Here is a 12,500-nt window from a genome sequence, read left to right as displayed (position 1 = left end):
TGTGTGTGTGTGTGTGTGTGTGTGTGTGTGTGTGTGTGTGTGTGTGTGTGTGTGTGTGTGTGTGTGTGTGTTTGTATTTGAGAGTGCATGTCTTGCACTTGCACAGGCAGCTGTCTTGCTACTCTGCTCTGTGTGTGTGTGTGTGTGTGTGTGTGTGTGTGTGTGTAGAGTGTTTGCAAGAGTGTTTGTGTGTGTGTGTGTGTGTGTGTGTGTGTGTGTGTGTGTGTGTGTGTGTGTGTGTGTGTGTGTGTGTGTGTGTGTGTGTGTGCATCCAGGTGTGCATCCTTGAGTGGGCATTGAAGTGTGAATGTGGAATCTTCTCTGGTGTGTGTGTGTGTGTGTGTGTGTTTTCTCTTGTCACGCTGCCACCTCCTTTTGTCCAGTGTCCACACACACACACACACACACACACAAACACACAAACACACTACAGCTTTATGACACTACATTAATGTTTCCTTGTGTGTACATTGTGTTGGTTACCCCCCCTCCCCTCCCCCCTCTTGTAAATATCCTTTATTATTCCTATATGGCTATATTGTTCTTAATGTATCTGCTTTTGTATACAGTCTCGTATTATTACATGTTTTTTCTACTCTACTCACCTCAGCAACTAGTGCACTCAAGCACATACACACACACGCACACACGCGCGCACACACACACACTTATGCCAGTGACGCATGCATACGAATTTGGCCAAGCGAACTTCGCCATTCATTCCTATGAGGGAGGCGGAGGCAAGCGAACAGGAGCGGAACTATTCGACCAATAATTTAATATTATGCAAATGAGGAGCGAATTTCACCAATGAGATCAACGGTGGCGGCCAATCAAATCAACATCATAACTGTTTCATTCCATTTGATTCGCCGTGACGACCTGATGACGGTTGAGCTGTCAGAATGGAACACTGATCTTCGTCTCGCTGGTTTCGCCTCTTCGCTCGTTTGGCCTGCATGTGTCCCTAGCGTTAGGCAGAGGGTGCCTTCTAGGGCTGTAACGATATTGTATCGAACCGAGAAATCGTGATACACAGTGTCACGATAATATATCGTGATACAAGGAGGACGTATCGTGATACGCCCTTTCAAAGCTTTATTCCCCATTAGTCCAGACCAAACAACCTTATGATTTGATGCGATAGTGTTTCCAAACTTCAGTGGAGATACATTTCTAGAAATCATGGGATGTATCGAACCGTAGGTCAAAAATCGTGATGCGAACCGAATCGTGAGTTGAGTATATAGTTACAGCCCTAAGTACCTTCCAATATGTGACCTTGCATACTCCACTTGTGCTTGTGGCCTCGTACCAGGAAGTAATGTGTCGTGATGACATCACTGACAACAGCATTGTACTTCAATATCTCGTAAAAGCTCAATTGTAAACTATTTTTTTAATGTGAGAATTGGATGGTGAATGAAAAATAGTCCCCCAAAAGTTGTTGTGGCTAGGCTGACAGCAGGGAAACGTTATTGTTTTCTCCACGGAGGCGGGGCGAGGCCACGAGCACATGTGGAGGATGCAAGGTTGCATATTGGAACGCACCCAAAGCCCTCTGTTGGAACTCCTGACTCTGCACTGCTGCTGTTCTCAGGTGTGTGGGAGTGCCCCCCCTGCTGTTCAAAGCAGGTAGTACCAAAAAGGAGCTGGAGTCCAGTACTAGGTGTTGACCTCCTACACACACAATACTGTACTGAGGCAAAGCCCATTGGTGTGTGTGTGTGTGTGTGTGTGTGTGTGTGTGCGTGTGTGTGTGTTTGTGTGTGTGTGTGTGTGTGTGTGTGTGTGTGTGTGTGTGTGTGTGCGTGTGTGCGTGCGTGCGCGTGTTATATTACCAAAAGCCCTTGTATCTTTCTTGCCCTTGTTGTATTTTGTATTTGTGTGTGTGTGTGTTATTCCCACTGAAGGACCTTACAAAGACACAGTTGCCACATGTGTTAAACCCATGCCTGTTAACCTGACTGTGTGTGTGTGTGTGTGTGTGTGTGTGTGTGTGTGTGTGTGTGTGTGTGTGTCCAGCTAAACATGCTGATTTGAAGGGCTACGTGCACCCTCCTAAACTCACAACTCCCCCCCCCCCACACACACACACACACCTGTTTCTCAAACTCAGTCCTACAGCCCTGAAGAGAGTGTGTGTGTTTGTGTGTGTGCGTGCGTGTGCCTATGATGATGCTGATGTCTGTTTCTATGGCGACCGCGTGGTTGCCATTACGTTGCCCAGTGTGATTACCCAGGAGGCCTTGCTGTCACACACACACACTCACACACACACACGTACACACACACACGTACACACACACACACACACACACACGCACACACACACACGTGCCACCTTCAGTATTTAGCTCCTCTTGTCTTCACTGGTCACTGCGGTACTCCCGCAGGACCTCACACACACACACACATACTCTCTCTCACTCACAAAAACATACACACACTCACACACACACACACACACACACACACACACACACACACACACACAATCACACAAAAATACACACAGTCACACTCACACACATTCTCACACATCCACACAAACATACACACACACACACACACACACACACACACACACACACAATCGACACGCTCACACAAGCACACACACACACACTCGCACAAACATACAATCACACTCACACTCACACACACACACATTCTCACACACTCGACACACACACACACTCGACACACACGCACACACATTCTCACACTCTCCACACACACGCACACACATTCTCACAAACATACACACACACACACACACACACACCCCACCACCTCTGGCGTGTGTGTGTCTGCTGGCCTTCTCTCTGCTCAGGTCTTCCTATTCCAATGACACTATAACGAGTGTAACAGGCTTCTAATAAAAACCTTTAATCAACAACACTACGTCTGTGTGTATACTTTACCAACACCACGTCTGTGTGTGTACTTGACCAACACTGTGTCAGTGTGTTTACGGCAGTGGTTCCTAACCTATGGGTCGGGGCCCAACCTATGGGTCGCCAAAGATCCACAGTGGGTCGCAAAGCCCTCTTGAGTTTAAGGGGTTTAATTTTAATACCATATATAGCCCATGTTGAATATGTGACAAAGCGTTTAAACTAATATATGCATAGAAGCAACAAAATGTGATACATTAAACACTTATCCTATATTTGACTGAAGACAAATTGTGGAATAAAATGATAACTAAGGAGTTTTCGCTGGAAACAGAGTATCATGTGACTCCCTCTTGTGTGGGCGCTCGCATGGGTGGGTCACCACAGCTTACAACAGTCAAAATATGGGTCCCTGAAGAAAAAGGTTGGGAACCACTGCTGTACGGGTCAAAGACGTCCAACATGACACGGTCCTTCAGTGCTAACAGATGCTTTTGCTTACTGTAACTGTGAAAAAACGTGAAATTTCAAAACAATTTTTTGAAAACTGAATGCATGAAAGCCAAGCCGAAAAAATAATGATAAAAAAAATCTTTTATTGCATTTAGAGTAAGCAAAAGTATCCGTTGCACTGAAGGACATGTTGGACGTCTTTGACCCGTACTTGACCAGCTGTATGTGGGCGTCTACTGGGGGGGTATATTTGGGTATTGGCAAAGGGTTCACGATTCAATACGCATTTCAATACACATGTCATGATGTGATTCGTTGCGGTTCATGTACTAGTCTAGTGCGATGCTATTGGTTGCTCGAGGCCCCCACTGAAGGGAGATTTTGTAACAGAATATCATAGACAGCTTCATAATCCAAGCATGGATGAGAAGTATTACTAAAATACATGACATGGCAGATCAGGTTTTCAATAACGCATCTTGTCACATTTTTCCGATTTTCTTATTTTCACCCTGTGGCAAAGTGGGTTGCTGCAGCCATATCTCATATCTAGCCTGTGGGGGCCCTAGGCTGCAGCCATATAATATGTAGCCTGTGTGTTAATCTGGCATGTATGTGTGCAAAGGAGGGAGGAGGAGGAGGAGAAGAGAAGAGGAGGAGGAGGAGAAGAGAAGAGAGGAGGAGAAGAGAAGAGAGGAGGAGGAGGGAGAGAGAAAATAGGCAGGAGGAGAGAAGAGAGGAGGAGAGGGGAGAGAAGAGAAGAGGAGGAGAGGAGAGAAGAGAGGTAGAGGAGGAGAAGAGAGGTGGTGGAGGAGAAGAGAGGTGGAGGAGGAGAAGAGAGGTGGTGGAGGAGAAGAGAGGTGGAGGAGGAGAAGAGAGAGGAGGAGGAGAAGAGAGAGGAGGAGGAGAAGAGAGGAGAGGAGGACGAGGGGGAGAGGAGGAGGAGGAGAAGAAGAGAAGGAGAGGAGAAGAGAAGGAGAGGAGGAGGAGGAGGAGCAGAAGAGAAGGAGAGGAGGAGGAGGAGGAGAAGAGAAGGAGAGGAGGAGGAGAAGAAGAGAAGAGAGGAGGAGGAGGGGGAGAGAAGAGAAGAGGAGGAGGGGAGAGAAGAGGAGGAGGAGGGGGAGAGAAGGAGGAGGGGGAGAGGAGAGGAGGGGGAGGGAGAGAAGAGAAGAGGAGGGGGGGGGGGAGGAGAGAGGAGGAGGAGGGGGAGAGAAGAGAGGAGGAGGGGGAGAGAAGAGGAGGAGGAGAAGAGAGGAGGAGGAGAGGGAGAGAAGAGAGGAGGGGGAGAGAGGAGAGGAGGAGGAGGGGGAGAGAAGAGAGGAAGAGGAGGAGAGAAGAGGACTAGGAGGAGAAGAGAAGAGGAGGAGGAGAGGGAGAGAAGAGAGGAGGAGGAGAGAGGAGAGGAGGAGGAGGGGGAGAGAAGAGAGGAGNGGGAGAGAAGAGAGGAGGAGGAGAGGAAGAGAAGGAGAGGAGGAGGAGAAGAAGAGAAGAGAGGAGGAGGAGGAGGAGAAGAGAGGAGGAGGAGGAGAGGGGAGAGGAGGAGGAGAAGAAGAGAGGAGAGGAGGAGGAGGGGGAGAGAAGAGAGGAGGAGAAGAGAAGAGAGGAGGAGGGGGAGAGACTCCTATGAGACTCTACTATGATGGGAGGTCTGGTCTGGATCTCAGGTGGTGCACTTGTGCATTATGTGTCAGTGCGTAACTAATACACCATATCATGCGCACTGAAACACGAACACTGAAGTGCACCAGAGCACCATTTGAGAGTCAGCACTGGTCTGGAGTTAGTGGCCGAGAAGAATCACCTCATGACCCAGTCTTCACACCACTCTCCCTCTTTCACACACACACACTTTTCATTTATTCATCTTTTGGGGGAGAAAAAAACCCCAAATAGTTTTAGTCTCTTATAACTCTTTAATGATGAGATGTAATAAAACAAAATCTCAATAAATGTCAATCCATTCCCCGGGGGAAGTTTGAAAAGTGCAATTTTAACACAATTTGAGAACATAGGTAGACAGGGCCTCCTTCGCACTAATCCATGCAGGTGTGTGTGTGTGTGTGTGTGTGTGTGTGTGTGTGTGTGTGTGTGTGTGTGTGTGTGTGTGTGTGTGTGTGTGTGTGTGTGTGTGTGTGTGTGTGTCCTGAGTACGGTAAGTGACTGGAGACCTACAGCTGTGTGCTGCCTCTGCCTGCCTGGTTGGGTGAGTTTAGCTGGTTCTGGTTGAGGCCTAGAGCTCACTCCGGGGCAAACGCTGATGCAAGTGCGATGAAACAGCACCCGTTATCATCTCCGCAGTCAGCCAGGTAGCCAAAGGTCTTCCCCCCCACTCCCTTTCCCTCTCTCATTCTCTCTCCTCTCCCTCCAGACGCACGCACGCACGCTCGCACTCACTCACACGCTGCCTGTCACCGCGAGGGCCATACCAATGCGGAGAGTGTCTTGGAGTCCTCGCTCATCCATTGGAGTATTTTATAGAAAGTAAATCATCGCAAAATAACGCTAAACGCATCAAGATCTCCGACAACAGCCTAGTCATCTGAGACCATCCTCTCCGAAGAAATATGAGATATTTTGTTGACACGTGAAAAGTTTTAAAACTCCCCCCTCCTCTCGGCTGAGATGGTTCAGTCCATTCTCCCAGCTGAACTGAACATGTGCTCGAGCTGCAGCCGGTGATTTCGGGCGTGTTGTTGCCGTTGCTACACTCGCAGACATTGAACGCCTTGTCATGAGCTTGAACTAACTCTCGTGCCACAGCCAGGAGAACAGTGAGCTAAAGGCGTCTCTCTATGGTGTGAAAAATAATATTTGGGGTGAAATAAAGAGCGCATGTGCAGCAGCAGGCGACCAGGAGCTGCTGTCTTGGTCCTCGTGCGTGTCCCCTCTCCACGGTCCCACGTTGCCTGTTGAAGGCATTTCGTCAAGTCCAGCAGGTACGGGCTGTTCGTTCGTAGTGCTGAATTGGGGTTATATGTGTTGTGTGTTAATTCAATGTGTAATTGGGAAGCATGCCAAAAGTTTCAGTGAACTGACGCGCCCATGTCCCACACACCGGTGTTACCAGATCCAGCCCTGGGTGACTGATCGCCTGTTACACCGTTATATTTAAATCTCAGCAGCGTTCTTGTGTAGTTCTAAACATTTCTTTATCCCAATATGGCTTCACCGCCACGGCGCTACCAGATGTGTTTTCTCTTGCTCGGCTCGGGGAGACATTGTATCATTCGCGTTTCCGCCGTAGGGTCGCGCTGTGGTTCTGTATGGAATCCATAGCCCTGTCGTGCCAAAAAGCGAGTGCCTGCCAAAACACGAGTGCCCTCATTGAAACCAATGGAAACCAATGACCAATTTTTCAGATATTTTTTACCCATTTTTGCCGATAAATCCAACACAATTTAAGATGGAAAGCCTATCAATAAAGCATCTACATTGCTTCTGGAAGTATTACAAAGAACTGGTTACAATTTCGGTATTATTTCCATAAAAGAATCTAAGAATTGTCATAACAAATGATACAGTTTCATTCAAATAGCTCATATTAAGTGGAGGACGAGTACTGTTTCATAAGCATATTTTTAGTTCATAAATTATGTAATTAATTCTGCAAAAAATAGTATAATTTTCCCTCAAAAAAAAATTCATTGGTTTCAATGAGGGCACTCGTGTTTTGGCAGGCACTCGCTTTTTGGCACGACAGTCCCTCGTGCCACGTAGCAGACCGCTCCAGCTGCTCGTCACTTCTCTCGCCTCATGCTCGCGTGAGTGTAGAACCCTATTGCTCGCCCGGTGAGTGAGACAGATATCCCCGCATCCACACACACGGCCAAGGCCAGGGCGTGTGGCGACGTTTGGCCAGCCGGTTAGAGGGGCATATCACCTTGTCGGTCCCCAGCGGAATGTGTGCGTGATGACACAACAGAAGCCTCCCGGTGGTGCGTCAGAGGTCCGCAGCGCGTGGTAGCTCAGAGCTGCTGTGTCAGTGCATTTGGGAAGTCGGTAGTCGGTCACCCCAACAGGCCCAAACAGCAGGCAACACTGGGTGTCCATGCCCATCTTTACCCGGCTCTCTGTCTGCAACCTGTGTCCATGTCTGTCTCTCTGAAGGCTGGCTGCCTACTTATTTGTCTGTCTTGTCTCCATCTGTCTGCCCCTCTCATACACACCTATCTGTCTCTGTCTGTCCGCTTCATACCTGTCTGTGTGGCTGTCTGTGTCCCCTTCATGTCTGTCTGTCTGTGTGTGTGTCTGTTTCTCCCCTTCATGTCTGTCTGTCTGTGTGTGTGTCTGTTTCTCCCCTTCAAGCCTGTCTGTGTGTGTGCGTGTGTCTGTCTGTCCCCTTCATGCCTGTCTGTCTGTCTGTGTCCCCTTCATGCCTGTCTGTCTGTCTGTGTCCCCTTCATGTCTGTCTGTGTGTCTGTCTGCCCCTCTTCATGTCTGTATGTCTGTTCTCTTCATGTCTGTCTGTCTGTTCTCTTCATGCCTGTCTGTCTGTCTGTCCTCTTCATGCCTGTCTGTCTGTCTGTCCTCTTCATGCCTGTCTGTATGTCCTCTTCATGCCTGTCTTTATGTCCTCTTCATGTCTGTCTGCCTGTCTGTCTATGTGTCCTTCATGTCTGTCTGTCTGTGTCCCCTTCATGTCTGTCTGCCTACATTTCAGCCATTTATATTTTGAGAAATTACATACGATTTTACCCATGACATAGTAGTACATTGTTATTTATATACAAAAATGCAGTACAGTGAATCATTTCTGTTTGCAACACGCTTTTCATTCGTCCCTCATGCAATGAAAAAGCCTTGGGCGTGTCAGTAAACTCTTCCCAACTGTCCCTTCTCTGAAGGCTTTTTTATTGCTCCCAAACCCAAGTTAACTACAACAACTTGACTAGGCTTTTGATCCCTCTGTCTTTCATGCACTCATGGTTTTTTGTCTATAGGATGTATTTACTCCAGGAGGAAAATGCGAAGGATATCGTTTTTCAAATCGTTTTTAAAAAACGGAAATCGTTTTAAAACAAAAACTATGGCGGCCAAATTTAAACTATGGCGGTGTGCCATAGTTTCCTCAATGTATGGGAAACACTGCTTCATGCCTGTGTGTCTGTCTGTCCTCTGTCTGTCTGCCTGTCTGTCTGTCTGTCCTCTTCATGCCTGTCTGTATGTCTGTGTCTGTCCCCTTCATACCTGTCTGTATGTCCCCTTCATGTCTGTCTGTCTGTCCTCTTCATGTGTGTCTGTCTGTCTGTCTCCAACCTGTCCTGTGTGCGGGGAGAGTTGTAATGTTGTAATGTAATGCTCACACTGCCCTGGACTTGTCAGTACCTGAGGTTTTTCTTTTTCTTCTTCAGCCTTTTCCGAGATCCGAGAGTAATGGGGGCAGTGCTTTGTTTACATTTCAACAAAACATTTTTATTTATTCCCCAAAACATTTGAAAGGTTATACAACATCAGCAGACAACTAGCAAACAGCGGTACCTTTTGGGAAAATATTTGGAGTAGGCCTATGTTAATTTTATTAAAAATGTAAACAAACGCTGCCCCCATTAGAATAGCTCATATCTCGGAAAGGGCTTAGCCGAAAAATGTGGCATCACCGGGTACTGACAAGTCAAGGGTAGCGTGAGCAATACAACAGCATATTGAAATTGACTGAACTGGTCCTTTAACCCCAGCCAACTTGCCAAATGCTGTTGAAAGACATTTCTGTTTGGTTGGTAGAAAAGACAGCACTTTGACCAATTAGTCAGTCAGTCAGTATGTATGGGCAGTCCTGGGTAAGCAGTTAGGGTGCCAGACTTGTAGCCCAAAGGTTGCCTTTTCGACTCTCGTCCCGACCCGCCAGGGAGTACATGTAACCAGTGCTCTCCTCCCCCATCCTCCCACATGACTAAGGTACCCTGAGCATGGTACTGTCCCGCCGCACTGCTCCCCATGGGGTGCCATTGAGGGCTGCTCCCTTGCATGGATGAGACATTAAGACAATTTTGTTGTTTGCGGTGTTTACTTGTGTGCTGTGGAGTGCTGTGTCGCAATGACAATAGAAGTTGGAGTTTCCCAGTTGGGCTTTACCGAAGTGAAGTGAAAGCCCACTTGGGAAGCTCCAACTCCCATTGTCATAGCGACATGGCACTCCACAGCACACAAGTGCACACAATGAAACTGTATTTATGCCTCATCCATGCAAGGGGGAGCCCACAATGGTACCCCAAGGGAGCAGTACGGCGGGACAGTACCATGCTCAGGACCATACCGTACCGTACCTCAGTCATGGAGGAGGATGGGGAGAGCACTGGGTAATTACATCTCCCATCAACCTGGCGGGTTGGGAGTCGAACCGGCAACCTTTGGGCTACAAGTCTGACGCTCTTACCACTTGCCCATGTCTACCCATGACGAAGTCCTCAAGCTTAACTTACCCTGGACTATTACTTGGCTAAGTTCTTGCAATAGTCCCCATGTGTAAGGGAGGTCAAGTAGCAGAGTGTGGTGTGGAACGTCAGTAAAACCTCCCTCCCGAAGCCTCAATACAGTGTGGTAGCGTTGGGCTATCAGACCAGGTGCTTTAGCTCAGCGGTCTCGTACTGTGCCTCCCATCGCCGAATCGATGTAGTTAACGAGGTGGCAGACTTCCAACCCGCCAGGTTGGTGGGGGGAGTAATTAATCAGTCTCTGTCAACTCTCAGTCAATCTCTCCCCCATCCTCCTCCGTGACTAAGGTGCATGGTACCGTCCCGCTGCACTGCTCCCTAGGGGCGCCATTGGGGGCTGCCCCCTTACACGGGTGAGGCATAAATGCAATTTCATTGTGTGCTGTGTGCAGTGTGCTGTGTCACAATGACAATGGGAGTTGGAGTTTCCCAGTGGGCTTTCACTCACTCTCTCACTTCACTTCACAAGTCAGGAATAGGGGTCAAAATACAGTACCATGTCTATGATGGTGTTTAAATGTCTAAGCTTATCCAGCTATCCCTCCAAAGCAGGGTTTCCCAAACTGGGGTGCGTGGCCTGCCACAAGGGGGTGCGCGAGCTGAATCGAACAATGGCGGATGTGTGTTTTTATACAGCATTAATGAAAATTAAGTAGTTTTTAATTGTATTTTGAATTGTGTGCTTGCAGAAACATCAAGTCTATTGTAAATGAGGATTCCCCAAATGACTCTGCATAATGTGCAATGATTTGTGCAGTGAAGTCTTATTTGAGTACAACAAACACAACAAACATTTCGATTAGGGGTTGTGCGAACCACATTGAAATGTACAAGGGGGTGCGCAAGGAAAAAAGTTTGGGAACCGCTGCAGTCCAAAGGAACCAGGAGCGCTATCTCAGTCGAGTTGGCTGCAGGCAGGCCACACATTTATGCCCTGTGTGTGTGTTTGTGTGTGTGTGTGTGCACGTGTGCAGCGTGCTCTCCTGTGAGAGGGTGTGTGTGTGTTTCAGGGTCATCATGAGTCCGCGTGTGTGTAAGACATGCGGGGGGACGGATATCGATGTGGACCAATCACGAGGCAACGCCGTCTGCATGGGCTGCGGCTCCGTGCTGGAGGACAACATCATCGTCTCCGAGGTAACGGAAATAAATAACAACAACGACAACAATAGCAATCACAATAATAATAGATGATAATAATAATGAAAATGATAATATTATTATTAAAGGGACACTGTGTGAGATTTTTTGTTGTTTATTTCCAGAATTCATGCTGCCCATTCACTAATGTTACCTTTTTCATGAATACTTACCACCACCATCAAATTCTAAATATGCATTATGACTGGAAAAATTGCACTTTTCATACATGAAAAGGGGGATCTTCTCCATGGTCCGCCATTTTGAATTTCCAAAAATAGCCATTTTTAGCTGCACAAATTACTGTACTTGGACCATACTAGAAAATATTAGTTTATTACTCAGTAAACTTTCATGAAAAGGTCAAATTTGGCAATAGGCAGCCCAATTTCAATAAGCAGCATAGTTGCAGTACCTTTTTTGACCATTTCCTGCACAGTGTCCCTTTAAGAAAAACAATAATAACATTGATAATAATACTTCTACTAATATAATACTAATTATAATGATGGCCCTTCCGTGGCCTAACGATGGCCTGTCGTGTCATTGGCCGATCCTTCTCCGTCTCTCTCCCCGCTCATATCCTGTCCCTCTGTAACTGTCCTGTCATAATAAACTAAAGGCATAAAAAGCCTAAATAATAATAAAAAATATTCGTAATTTCCAGGTGACCTTCGTAGAGAGCGGAGGGGGAGGGATGTCAGCCGTCGGAACATTCGTCTCCTCAGACGGTGAGAGTGTGTGTGTGTGTGTGTGTGTGTGCTTGTTTGTCTGTGTGTGTCTCTTTGTGTGTAGGTATGTGGGTGTGTGAGCGTCTATTTAACCTGTGTGTGAGGTTGCATGTGTATGCGTGTGTATTTGTGTATGCGTCTGTATTTGACCTGTGTGTGTATATTTTGCCTCTGTGTGTGTGTGTGCGCGCGTGTGTGTGTGTGTGTATTTGCTGAGTCAGTCAGCAGTATTGAGATTGTTGTTGCACTTCTGCATCATGGCCAGCAGGGGGCAGGCCTCCCCTAAAACACAACTAGAGTGTGTGTGTGTGTGTGTGTGCGTGTGTGTGTGCGTGTGTGTGTGTGTGTGTGTGTGTGTGTGTGTGTGTGTGTGTGTGCGTGTGTGCGTGTGTGCGTGTGTGTGTGCGTGTGTGTGTGCGTGTGTGTGTGCGTGTGTGTGTGCGTGTGTGTGTGCGTGTGTGTGTGCGTGTGTGTGTGCGTGTGTGTGTGCGTGTGTGTGTGTGCGCGCGCGCGCACACATGCGGTCAGTTGGGAGTTGTCGATGATGATTTGGTTAAAGATGATTTTATACTGGTGAGGATGAAGATGAGGTTGATGTTAGGGATGATGAAGGTGATTATAGTGATGATGATGAAGATGATCATAGTGATGATGATGGTGGTGATGATAATGATTATAAAAGTGATGATGAGGTTGATGTTAGTGATTATGAAGATGATTATAGTGATGAAGATTACAATAGTGATGACGAGAATGATGATGCTTACAATAGTGGTGGTGGTGATGATGATGATGATGATGATCAAGATGATCATAGTGATGATGAGGATGATGATTACAATAGT

The 12,500-nt window shown here is 47.3% G+C and overlaps 1 protein-coding gene across 2 annotated transcripts in view; it reads left to right on the top strand.

Moving 5' to 3' along the window:
- The window catches only part of zfyve21 (zinc finger, FYVE domain containing 21), a 34,620-nt gene that overhangs the window by 9,619 nt on the left and 12,501 nt on the right, over positions 1–12,500 (top strand). The window contains exon 7 of one of the 2 annotated variants that reach the window (XM_063193530.1): positions 1–160. This exon is cut by the window's left edge and continues 248 nt beyond it. The exons of the other annotated variant lie outside the window; for it this stretch is intronic. The gene's annotated coding sequence lies outside the window, so the exon portion shown is untranslated. Of the gene's footprint in view, positions 161–12,500 lie in introns of those variants that run through there. 2 annotated transcript variants of the gene reach the window in all.

Source organism: Engraulis encrasicolus, unplaced genomic scaffold (assembly GCF_034702125.1).
Source record: "Engraulis encrasicolus isolate BLACKSEA-1 unplaced genomic scaffold, IST_EnEncr_1.0 scaffold_43_np1212, whole genome shotgun sequence".
In the NCBI taxonomy this organism is placed as follows: domain Eukaryota; kingdom Metazoa; phylum Chordata; class Actinopteri; order Clupeiformes; family Engraulidae; genus Engraulis; species Engraulis encrasicolus.
The sequence above is the reverse complement of the archived record's forward strand: the minus strand, read 5'-3'. Positions and strand labels throughout refer to the sequence as shown.